The following is a 10517-nucleotide window of genomic DNA, read 5'->3' as shown; positions in this document are numbered from 1 at the left end:
AAATGCTGAGGCTCGCACAGCTCGCTGTTTGTGTCTCGGGAATAAGCGACCCCCCCCCGCCCCCGCCCATGTGTGCAGGCCTGGGGCAGGTGTCAGGCCTTCGGTGCCCCAGCAGGAGTGCTCAGCACACTGGCAGCAGGTGCTCACCGACTGCGGGGGGGGGGGGGGGGGTGCAAGGTCTGTGTTTGTCCAGCCCTTTTTTTCTTTTTTAATTTAGTAGTCTGGGCATCACAGAGTTCTGGCTCAGGAGGTCTAGGAAGCTGAATTTTTAACAAGCTCCTTGATAGTTTGGCTACAAGCAGATTTAGATTTCAGAAACACCAGTTTTAGGATTTTTAAAAATTTATTTATTCATTTGAGACCCAGAGAGAGAGAGAGAGAGAGAGAGGCAGAGACACAGGCAGAGGGAGAAGCAGGCTCCATGCACCGGAAGCCCGACGTGGGATTCGATCCCGGGTCTCCAGGATCGCGCCCTGGGCCAAAGGCAGGCGCCAAACCGCTGCGCCACCCAGGGATCCCAGGAAATTCCTTTTCTTTGTCGACTTGTTTGATGCGAAAAGACAGCTGATGGTTATGGGAATGGTTAATCCTTGACAGTGACTGGAATTTTAAAATGGCAACAATGCCACTTAAAGCACACCACGGAAAACTGGAATATTTTCCACTAGCCCCTTCTTAGAGCATCTACACAATATCCTTGTGATTTTGACCCTACTTTGCCATTCATGAAGAAGAGCATAGAAGGTTTCTGTTGTGCATTCGTCAGGAAATCTCCTTCCTCCTTTCCGTGACTCCTATTATCTGCCCAAAACCCAGTGACTTCTGATTATTACTCTTCATTCCAAATTTCTTGAGCTAAAACAATCTCATAAGTTGTTCTGTTCTTCCAAATGTGAGATAAGACTAAAGTTAGCCATACGTATTTTTAGTTTTATTTTATCTCTGTCTTCCTGGAAATCTTTTTCCATGAAAGCAATGCTCAAATTACTTAGAATCTGATAATAACAGCTATTCCTCCTCATAGACATAGGGCAGGGCTGTGCAAGCTGGAGGCTTTGCTAGAGTGTTTCTCAAAAAGCCTTGATGCAGTGGGCCACTTTATTTCTGAACCCAAGGATAAGGAACGCTGTTGTGTACCGCTTTGCAGATGAGAAGACTGACCATCAAAGGGGCTGGTTAGGGGCACTCGGGTGGCTCAGCAGTTGAGGGTCTGCCTTCTGCTCAGGTCATGAGTCCTGGGTCCTGGGATCGAGTTCCACATCGGGCTCCTCGCAGGGAGCCTGCTTCTCCCTCTGTCTGTCTGTCTGTCTGTCTCTCTCTCTCTGTGTCTCTTGTGAATAAATAAATAAATAATTTTAAAAAGAGGCTGGGTAATTTATTCAAGATTGCACAAGCTTACAGCTGTATAACCTGGAGAGAAAACTTCCCCTTTTCACTTCTGCTCTGACACCTACAGGATGTCCCTGGAGCTAAGAGAAGAGCCTTCTAAAATATATTCCTTTTTTTTTTTTAAGATTTTATTTATTTATTCATGAGAGACAGAGAGAGAGAGAGAGAGAGAGAGAGAGAGGCAGAGACACAGGCAGAGGGAGAAGCAGGCTCCATGCAGGGAGCCGACAGGGGACTCGATCTCGATCCCGGGTCTCCAGGATCAGGCCCTGGGCTCAAGGTGGCGCTAAACCACTGAGCCACACGAGCTGCCCCTAAGATACATTCCTAAGAAGCGGGTTTGTATATATTTTATTTGTTTCTTTTTTTTAATAATAAATTTATTTTTTATTGGTGTTCAATTTACCAATATACAGAATAACACCCAGTGCTCATCCCGTCAAGTGCCCCCCTCAGTGCCCGTCACCCACTCACCCCCACCCCCCGCCCTCCTCCCCTTCCATCACCCCTAGTTCGTTTCCCAGAGTTAGGAGTCTTTATGTTCTCTCTCCCTTTCTGATATTTCCCACACATTTCTTCTCCCTTCCCTTATATTCCCTTTCACTATTATTTATATTCCCCAAATGAATGAGAACATATAATGTTTGTCCTTCTCCGACTGACTTACTTCACTCAGCATAATACCCTCCAGTTCCATCCACGTTGAAGCAAATGGTGGGTATTTGTCATTTCTAATGGCTGAGGAATATTCCATTGTATACATAGACCACAGCTTCTTTATCCATCATCTTTCTATGGACACCGAGGCTCCTTCCACAGTGTGGCTATTGTGGCCATTGCTGCTAGAAACATCGGGGTGCAGGTGTCCCGGCGTTTCATTGCATCTGTATCTTTGGGGTAAATCCCCAGCAGTGCAATTGCTGGGTCGTAGGGCAGGTCTATCTTTAACCCTTTGAGGAACCTCCACACAGTTTTCCAGAGTGGCTGCACCAGGTCACATTCCCACCAACAGTGCGGGAGGGTTCCCTTTTCTCCGCATCCTCTCCAACATTTGTGGCTTCCTGCCTTGTCAATTTTCCCCATTCTCACTGGGGTGAGGTGGGATCTCATTGTGGTTTTGATTTGTATTTCCCTGATGGCAAGTGATGCAGAGCATTTTCTCATGTGCTTCTTGGCCATGTCTATGTCTTCCGCTGTTAGATTTCTGTTTAAGTCTGTTGCCCATTTCATGATTGGATTGTTTGTTTCTTTGCTGTTGAGTTTAAGAAGTTCTTTATAGATCTTGGAAACTAGCCCTTTATCTGATACGTCATTTGCAAATATCTTCTCCCATTCTGCAGGTTGTCTTTTAGTTCTGTTGACTGTATCCTTTGCTGTGCAGAAGCTTCTTATCTTGATGAAGTTCATTTTTGCTCTTGTTTCTTTTGTCTTCGTGGATGTATCTTGCAAGAAGTTACTGTGGCCGAGTTCAAAAAGGGTGTTGCCTGTGTTCTCCTCTAGGATTTTGATGGAATCTTGTCTCACATTTAGATCTTTCATCCATTTTGAGTTTATCTTTGTGTATGGTGAAAGACAATGGTCTAATTTCCTTCTTCTGCATGTGGATGTCCAATGTTCCCAGCACCATTTATTGAAGAGACTGTCTTTCTTCCAGTGGATAGTCTTTCCTCCTTTGTCAAATATTAGTTGACCATAAAGTTCAGGGTCCACTTCTGGGTTCTCTATTCTGTTCCATTGATCTATGTGTCTGTTTTTGTGCCAGGACCACACTGTCTTGATGACCACAGCTTTGTAGTACAACCTGAAATCTGGCATTGTGATGCCCCCGGATATGGTTTTCTTTTTCAAAATTCCCCTGGCTATTCGGGGTCTTTTCTGATTCCACACAAATCTTAAAATAATTTGTTCTAACTCTCTGAAGAAAGTCCATGGTATTTTGATAGGGATTGCATTAAACGTGTACATTGCCCTGGGTAACATTGACATTTTCACAATATTAATTCTGCCAATCCATGAGCATGGACTATTTTTCCATCTCTTTGTGTCTTCCTCAATTTCTTTCAGAAGTGTTCTATAGTTTTGAGGGTATAGATCCTTTATCTCTTTGGTTAGGTTTATTCCTAGGTATCTTATGCTTTTGGGTACAATTGTAAATGGGATTGACTCCTTAATTTTTCTTCTTCAGTCTCATTGATAGTGTATAGAAATGCCACTGACTTCTGGGCATTGATTTTGTATCCTGCCACGCTACCAAATTGCTGTATGAGTTCTAGCAATCTTGGGGTGGAGACTTTTGGGTTTTCTATGTAGAGTATCATGTCATCGGCGAAGAGGGAGAGTTTGACTTCTTCTTTGCCAATTTGAATGCCTTTAATGTCTTTTTGTTGTCTGATTGCTGAGGCTAGGACTTCCAGTACTATGTTGAATAGCAGTGGTGAGAGTGGACATCCCTGTCTTTTTTTTTTTTTTTTAAACTTTTTTCACAAATCTTTTTCTTTTTTTTTTAATTTTTTTTAAAATTTATTTATGATAGTCACAGAGAGAGAGAGAGAGAGAGAGAGAGGCAGAGACACAGGCAGAGGGAGAAGCAGGCTCCATGCACCGGGAGCCCGACGTGGGATTCGATCCTGGGTCTCCAGGATCGCGCCCTGGGCCAGAGGCAGGTGCCAAACCGCTGTGCCACCCAGGGATCCCCAGACATCCCTGTCTTGTTCCTGGTCTTAGGGGAAAGTCTCCCAGTGCTTCCCCATTGAGAATGATATTTGCTGTGGGTTTTTCGTAGATGGCTTTTAAGATATCGAGGAATGTTCCCTCTATCCCTACACTCTGAAGAGGTTGGTACTGGTCAGATGATAAGTGGAAGGAGAAGGGGTTCAAAGCGGGGGACTAAAGGGCAGGTCACTCCTGCCCATGAAATGTTTGCATGGCAATGACGCTGAGGCATCAACTAATTATGTCAAAGCGTTTTGCAAAAACGGAAAGGGGTCCATCTCGAAGGGATGGAGGAGGAAAGAAGAAGGCGAAGAACCGAGGTACAGACCACAGGATGTCAAGTATTGACGCTATTGATGGAGAGGGGAGGCCTTGCAACCAATGGGACAGTTGGAAACACCTTATTTTCTCCTTAAGCGTTTGGATCTGAGTTTTTAAAACCACTTCCCTGCCGTGGCCCCACAAGTACTATAACTAAGTGAAGGCGGTGGGGCATGAGGAGAAAGCCAGGACGCGTAAGTGGCAGAGCGTAGGCCTGCCTCCTCCTCCTCGGGAGGACCTGAAGCTCAGCTCCGCTGGTGGCTGTCATCTGGGAGGCAGATGACAATTGTTCCCCCATCAAAATCATGCCCTTGGTGCTCTGATTTGTGTGGGACTGCTGGCACAGTGGAGTGGAGTCATACGGTGGAGTTGTACAAGAAAAATGTCCTGATCTTCGAATGTTGCTCATTTTAAAACAAACTGTGTAGGCCTTCAAGCCAAACACAGCACAAGTTCTGGTCCTGACTACTTCGCAACCTCTGTTCCCATTCTGCTGACTCTGTTCGTTGCTACTTGTCTTTGGAGGCCTGTGTGCACTCCCAGAGCTGCTCCGGACAGGCTGTGCTTCACTTCTCTGTGGCCCATCTGGCAGTCTGAAGAAACGAGCAAGTCTAAAAACTCTAATCCTGGACGACCTCGAATGGAACAGAGTGGGAGTGTTTATGTGGGCTGATACTAAGAGCCTTAGAGTGCCAGAGTCCACACCAGCACAGGGGCTCCGCCGTTGGAGCTCCTTCGGCCCCCTCCCTGCTCCGTCAACCCTGGGACCCCAAAGAGCCAGTAGGCTAGAATGGCTATTTCTAACTTAGAGAAGTGTTCCCGTAGCAGAAGCAGGATGGATCCCGGGATGAAAACCACCTCTATGGGTAAGGAGTGGGTTCCTTGAGTTGTGAGTGGAGAGCTTAATGGCAGAATTTAGAAGAAAGAGGTAATTTTATGAAGTAGCCTTGGCTGAGGAAGGAGCATCAAGGATAGGAACTTCATGTACCCATCAAGCAAAACCCTAAGCCTTAGAAGTCATAGCTTAAGCTCTTGGGTAGCTTTCATCTGGCTGGTAGGAAAAGGCAATTGGGCACACAGTCTGAACTTGCTTCTTCCTACCCTGCAGCTCCACCAATCCCTCAGCATGGGGCAGTGTTGCTGTGGCATATGAGGGAGCAGAAGGGTCAAAGGAACTCCATATTCACCCTCCTGCTTCTGCCTTCCGGAAAGGGATGCATGCCGTGAGGGAAGCATGCCCAGGTGTTCTTGGCAGTGACCACCCTGGAGTGGCAAGTGATGGGAGGATTGTCGGATAGGCAACTTAGCAGGTCCTACGTGCCACAAAGTGCTTTTAAAATATGCACAATACCAAGCAAGTTGACCCCTGGAAGAGAAGAAGACTAAGGCTTGGGTAGCATGGTTTGGCTCCCAGTAACGAAGAATCACAGCTATCAGAAGTCCTGTATTATTTCAGGGTGGGACAGGCAACAAGTCGTAACTGATTGTGGGTTTGAATAGACCTTTACGAGTGAGCAAACCGTCAAGCGAAGGGGCTAGGAATCCAGTGTGGCCTGATGGGACTTCCATTTCTTTCAGGACAGCCAGTGGAAAAATACCGGCTACATTTACTAAGGATGCAAAGGCGTCACCTAGTGGCAACTCAGAACCATCAGTGAAAAAATCTTTTAGAAAAACTAGGATTGTCCTGACAACCTATTGCTCTTTCGGGTAATGTTAGAAACCTTACTTTAAAATTCCATACTTTAATCGAACAAGGAATCACCAAGATTTTTTTTTTTATTAAGAGGTTAATATGTTTCCCAGTATACATAACCATAATACAGTTCACTTGTTCCCCCACCAAAAATTCTCATCTATGAACCACTGTCAATTTGACAATAAAGATTTTAGAGGGCAGCCCCGGGTGGCCCAGTGGATTAGCACTGCCCTCAGCCCAGGGCATGATCCTGGAGATCCAGGATCGAGTCCCACATCGGCCTTCCTGCAATGGAGCCTGCTTCTCCCTCTGCCTGTGTCTCTGCCTCTCTGTATCTCTCATGAATAAATAAATAAAATCTTTTTTTAAAAAAAGATTTTGGAATAGTGGTGGGGAATAAATAAACTAAAATTCTCTTTCAATGCTTTGATAGCTACTAGATGATTTTGGCTTACAATCATGCCAACGTGATATTTTAAGCTCGGTCTTAAGTACTATTTCAGTCCTCTGATCCCCTGAGATTATCTTTGTTACCCCTAGAGAACCTGCATGTGATGTTTGTTAGGGAATCAATCAAGTCAATTAAATTTCAAGTCTGCATATTTGTCACCTCTAGGAGTAAAAATGCATGTCCAAAGCTAGCTTCCCAAATATCACCAATGCAACCTGTTTAGAAGACAATAAAAATCTATGTGTTGACTATAGCCCATCCTCCTGGCAGGCTTTGAGCTGTTTTGAACTTTTTAAATTGCAGGTAACTTTTAGCTATGTAAAGTATGTCCTCTCTGGTAAAGATATAACTGACTTCCTTCTCCCTCCCCCAACACATTCTTTGCCTCCATTTGAAATTCATTTCAATATTTTTTAATACCCTATATACATTTTTTTTTGGTGTTCTGAACTTTCCTTTGGACTGGTTATAACATCTACCTGGTTCCCTCCTATATGAGTAAAATTCTCAAAACTGGGCAAGTGGCATGTAATTCAATAACAAATTTCTCAACATTAACCATGTTTTCAAGACCTGGAGGAAAAAGTCCTTTTGTATGCCAAGAACAACGATACGAAAATGCTCTGGCAGCTAAAGGGTTACAGAAGACTTATAAATTAATCCCTAAGGGTCTTGCCTCATGATCCTTAAATTTCAACATAAAAATAAGGCATTATTCAGTGCAAAGGTTTGAAAAGCTAAATACAACCATCTTCTCAAGTATTAACAAATATAGAGCAAAAATTTTAAACACTAATTTAACAAAGCAATTCATGTAAGTGACAAATATTAGACCTTCGCTGACTTGCTTGTTAGACATTCAGGATAGATTTACTTATTTACTAATTTACTTTGCTCACAGTCTACTTTTGAGAAAAAAAATTCAATATTCACTTCTCTAGAAGAGAATTTGAATCAGTTGCCCCCTCATTTCTTATTCAACCTTTCAGAAACCTAAGACTGTAATATAGTTGTGGAATCAGGATGTCATAGGGAGAAGGTAATGCAGAAAAAAAATATGCAAAAAAATAGAACATACTTTTTATTAATTTAACCTGTTATGTTTCTAGAAAAATATATTTAGGTAATAAAATCGACCAATTCATCAGTTTGCATCTGGAAAAATCCAGCGTAACACATATTGTTTTCATATCAATGAAGTATATATTCAGAGGCTTTTCTGGTTTTCTTTTGTGTGTTTTTGTTTTGTTTTGTTTTTTGTTTTGTTTTTGATGTGGGTGTGTGTTTGTGTGTGTGCATGTGTTTTGGCAAGATGGCTATGGTTGGGAATACAGTAACACAGAAGAAATCCTCTGAGGTATAATTTTACAATTGGTCTCCAAAACCATAGCTAAGGGAAATCTGGCCATGTGCTGAACAAATTTTCTAGATGCTAGATTTTTACTTATTGTTTATGATCTCAAGCATTTTTAAAACAGGTAAAAATTATCAAGAGCCCTTCAGTCTGGTGTCACTAAAGATTCAAATTGTGGATTAAAAATGTTGGCAGTCATCTCTCGAACCAGAAAGCTTTGTCTTAGGGGCCCAAAGTCTTCTGAGATATTTCCAGCAAATTGCTCCATCCGGGACTCCCGTTCATAGCAACATCTCCTCTTGTTTTCATAGAGAAATGGTCTAACATGTGTTTTCCAGAACCAGAAGTCTGAACTTTGCTTTATTTTGCTTGGGCTTAGTCTGTCACACTGTGTCAGTGTTTTATGCATCTTCTTCAATGCTATTTATAAAGCTTTGATAAATTTTATTAAATACATAGTGAAATACATATTACACACACACACACACACACACACACACAAACTGAGTGCCCATGTTGGAAGTTTTAGATTTAGGGAGTTGTATTACTTATCTCAGATAAAAGTTTCCTATACCAGGGTACCAGGGTGTCTGGGTGACTCAGTCAGTTAGGCGTCTCTGCCTTTGGCTCAGGTCATGATCTCAGGGTCCTGAGATCCAACCTTGAGTCAGATTCCCTGTTCTGTGGGGAGTCTGCTTCTCCCTCTGCCCCTCCCCACACTCGTGCTCTCTCTCTCAAATCAATAAAATATTTTTTAAAAAGTTTCCTGTACCTTCTACCAAAAATATTTCCATATAAGCTGAAAATATATTAATATTTAAGAGGAACATGGTAAAATAAAGGGTACTAACTTAGGTGAATGTCCAAGAAAAGAAGAAGAATTTCACTCGTGTTTCTATCAACTCCCAATATTCAATGCAAATATATGCTCAAATAGTATCTCCTATTTTTCTAAAGAAATTTATTCACATAATTTTCCTTTAATCTGATAGGCCAGCTGTATACTACTAGGATATTTCAATGTTGATTGGGGACAATTAGTTGTATGCCAAGGTCAAATAATAATTATTGAGATAAAATTTGCATACAGTGAAGTGTGGCTTTGACATGGTGGTGGATTCAGATCATAGTAGTGGCGCCACCTCTCTACATTCTCCAGAGCTGGAGGTGAGTGGCACATTTTCAAGACCATGTTAGATTAAACAATAGATAGACAGATGGATACATAGATAGATGGCTTTAGAGACACCCGGAATCATCATGCACTGTTGAGTCACATTTTTAGACACATTTAAGGACCTTCCAGGCGTGTACTAATAAACACTTAACAACCAGCTTTCTGGAAAAAAAAAAACCAATAATATGCATATATACGCATGTACATAAGTTTTCTATAAGTTTTGCTAGCCATATTCTTTATTTTATATTCCGCACAGTGAATTGATTTTCACAGAACTCTTTCACTAAGTTTTGCTAAACTCTTCCCTTCTCTTCGTAGCCAACTTATGGTTGCAATTGACAACACAGAGACTTATAGCTGACTTTAATGTTGATTAATACTTGTTACCATTTAATTTATGGTAACAAGTAAGTCAAAAGCAAAACAATGAAGGCTTTCTCATCATTCACCTTGGCAGCTTCTTAGCTGCAACGGATAATAGTTTTTGAATATTGAAAGCAGATTTCCTCAATTTCTCGTGCTCTTTACAAGTGGAACAACTACATACACACATCCCACTTTACAGTGGACTGTATTGTTAATATTTTCCCTATCACTTTCTTAAGTTTATACCAGGAATTGGCAGATCACCTGTCAAATCCAGTTGCCTCCTGTTTTTATGAGTAAAGTTTTTTGGAGACACAGTCACACCCATTCATTCATGTATTATCGGACCACTTCCAAGCTACAGCAGCAGGACCGAGTTGGAGAGAGAGACTGCAAAGCCTAAAAATTTTGCTATCTGGCTCTTTACAGAAACAGTTTCCTGACTCCCAAAATAAACCACCACTTACCAAGAGAACTTCCTCTGATAATGAAACTGTTCTTTATCTGCCCTTTAATATGGTGTCCACTTCCCACATGTGACTACCGAGCACTTGAAATGGGTCTATGGTGACTGAGGAGCTAAGGTTTCATTCTGTTGAAATTAATTTAAATGTAAATAACCATATTTTGCTAGTAGATACCACGTCACACAGTGTAGGTCTAGACAGTCAATGAATCCACAAACCATGCCCTGATCTGTAGCATTTGCTCATTTCTGGAGTGAAAATACACCCACTGTGGCCAGTGTCAAGCCATCAGTGTGATACCGTTGAATGGCAAGTTGGGAAGAAATATGCAATATTATATAATATTTCCACCATAGAGACGTGACATAAATAACCTCAAGGGCACAGATAAAACTAAAATATTAAGAAATATTAAGAAATAATTAACAAATGATGTGTTTTGAGTATTACTTTGTTTTTATTTATTTTTGAGTATTACTTTGTTTTTAATAATATTTTAAAACTATAAGCTTGTATCACTTAATTTTAATAGTAGTTGCATTTAACAATGGATAGTAAAATTCCTGAAAAATATAACA

This window comes from Canis lupus, chromosome 16, assembly GCF_011100685.1.
Source record: "Canis lupus familiaris isolate Mischka breed German Shepherd chromosome 16, alternate assembly UU_Cfam_GSD_1.0, whole genome shotgun sequence".
NCBI lineage: Eukaryota > Metazoa > Chordata > Mammalia > Carnivora > Canidae > Canis > Canis lupus.
This window is presented reverse-complemented; position numbering follows the sequence as displayed.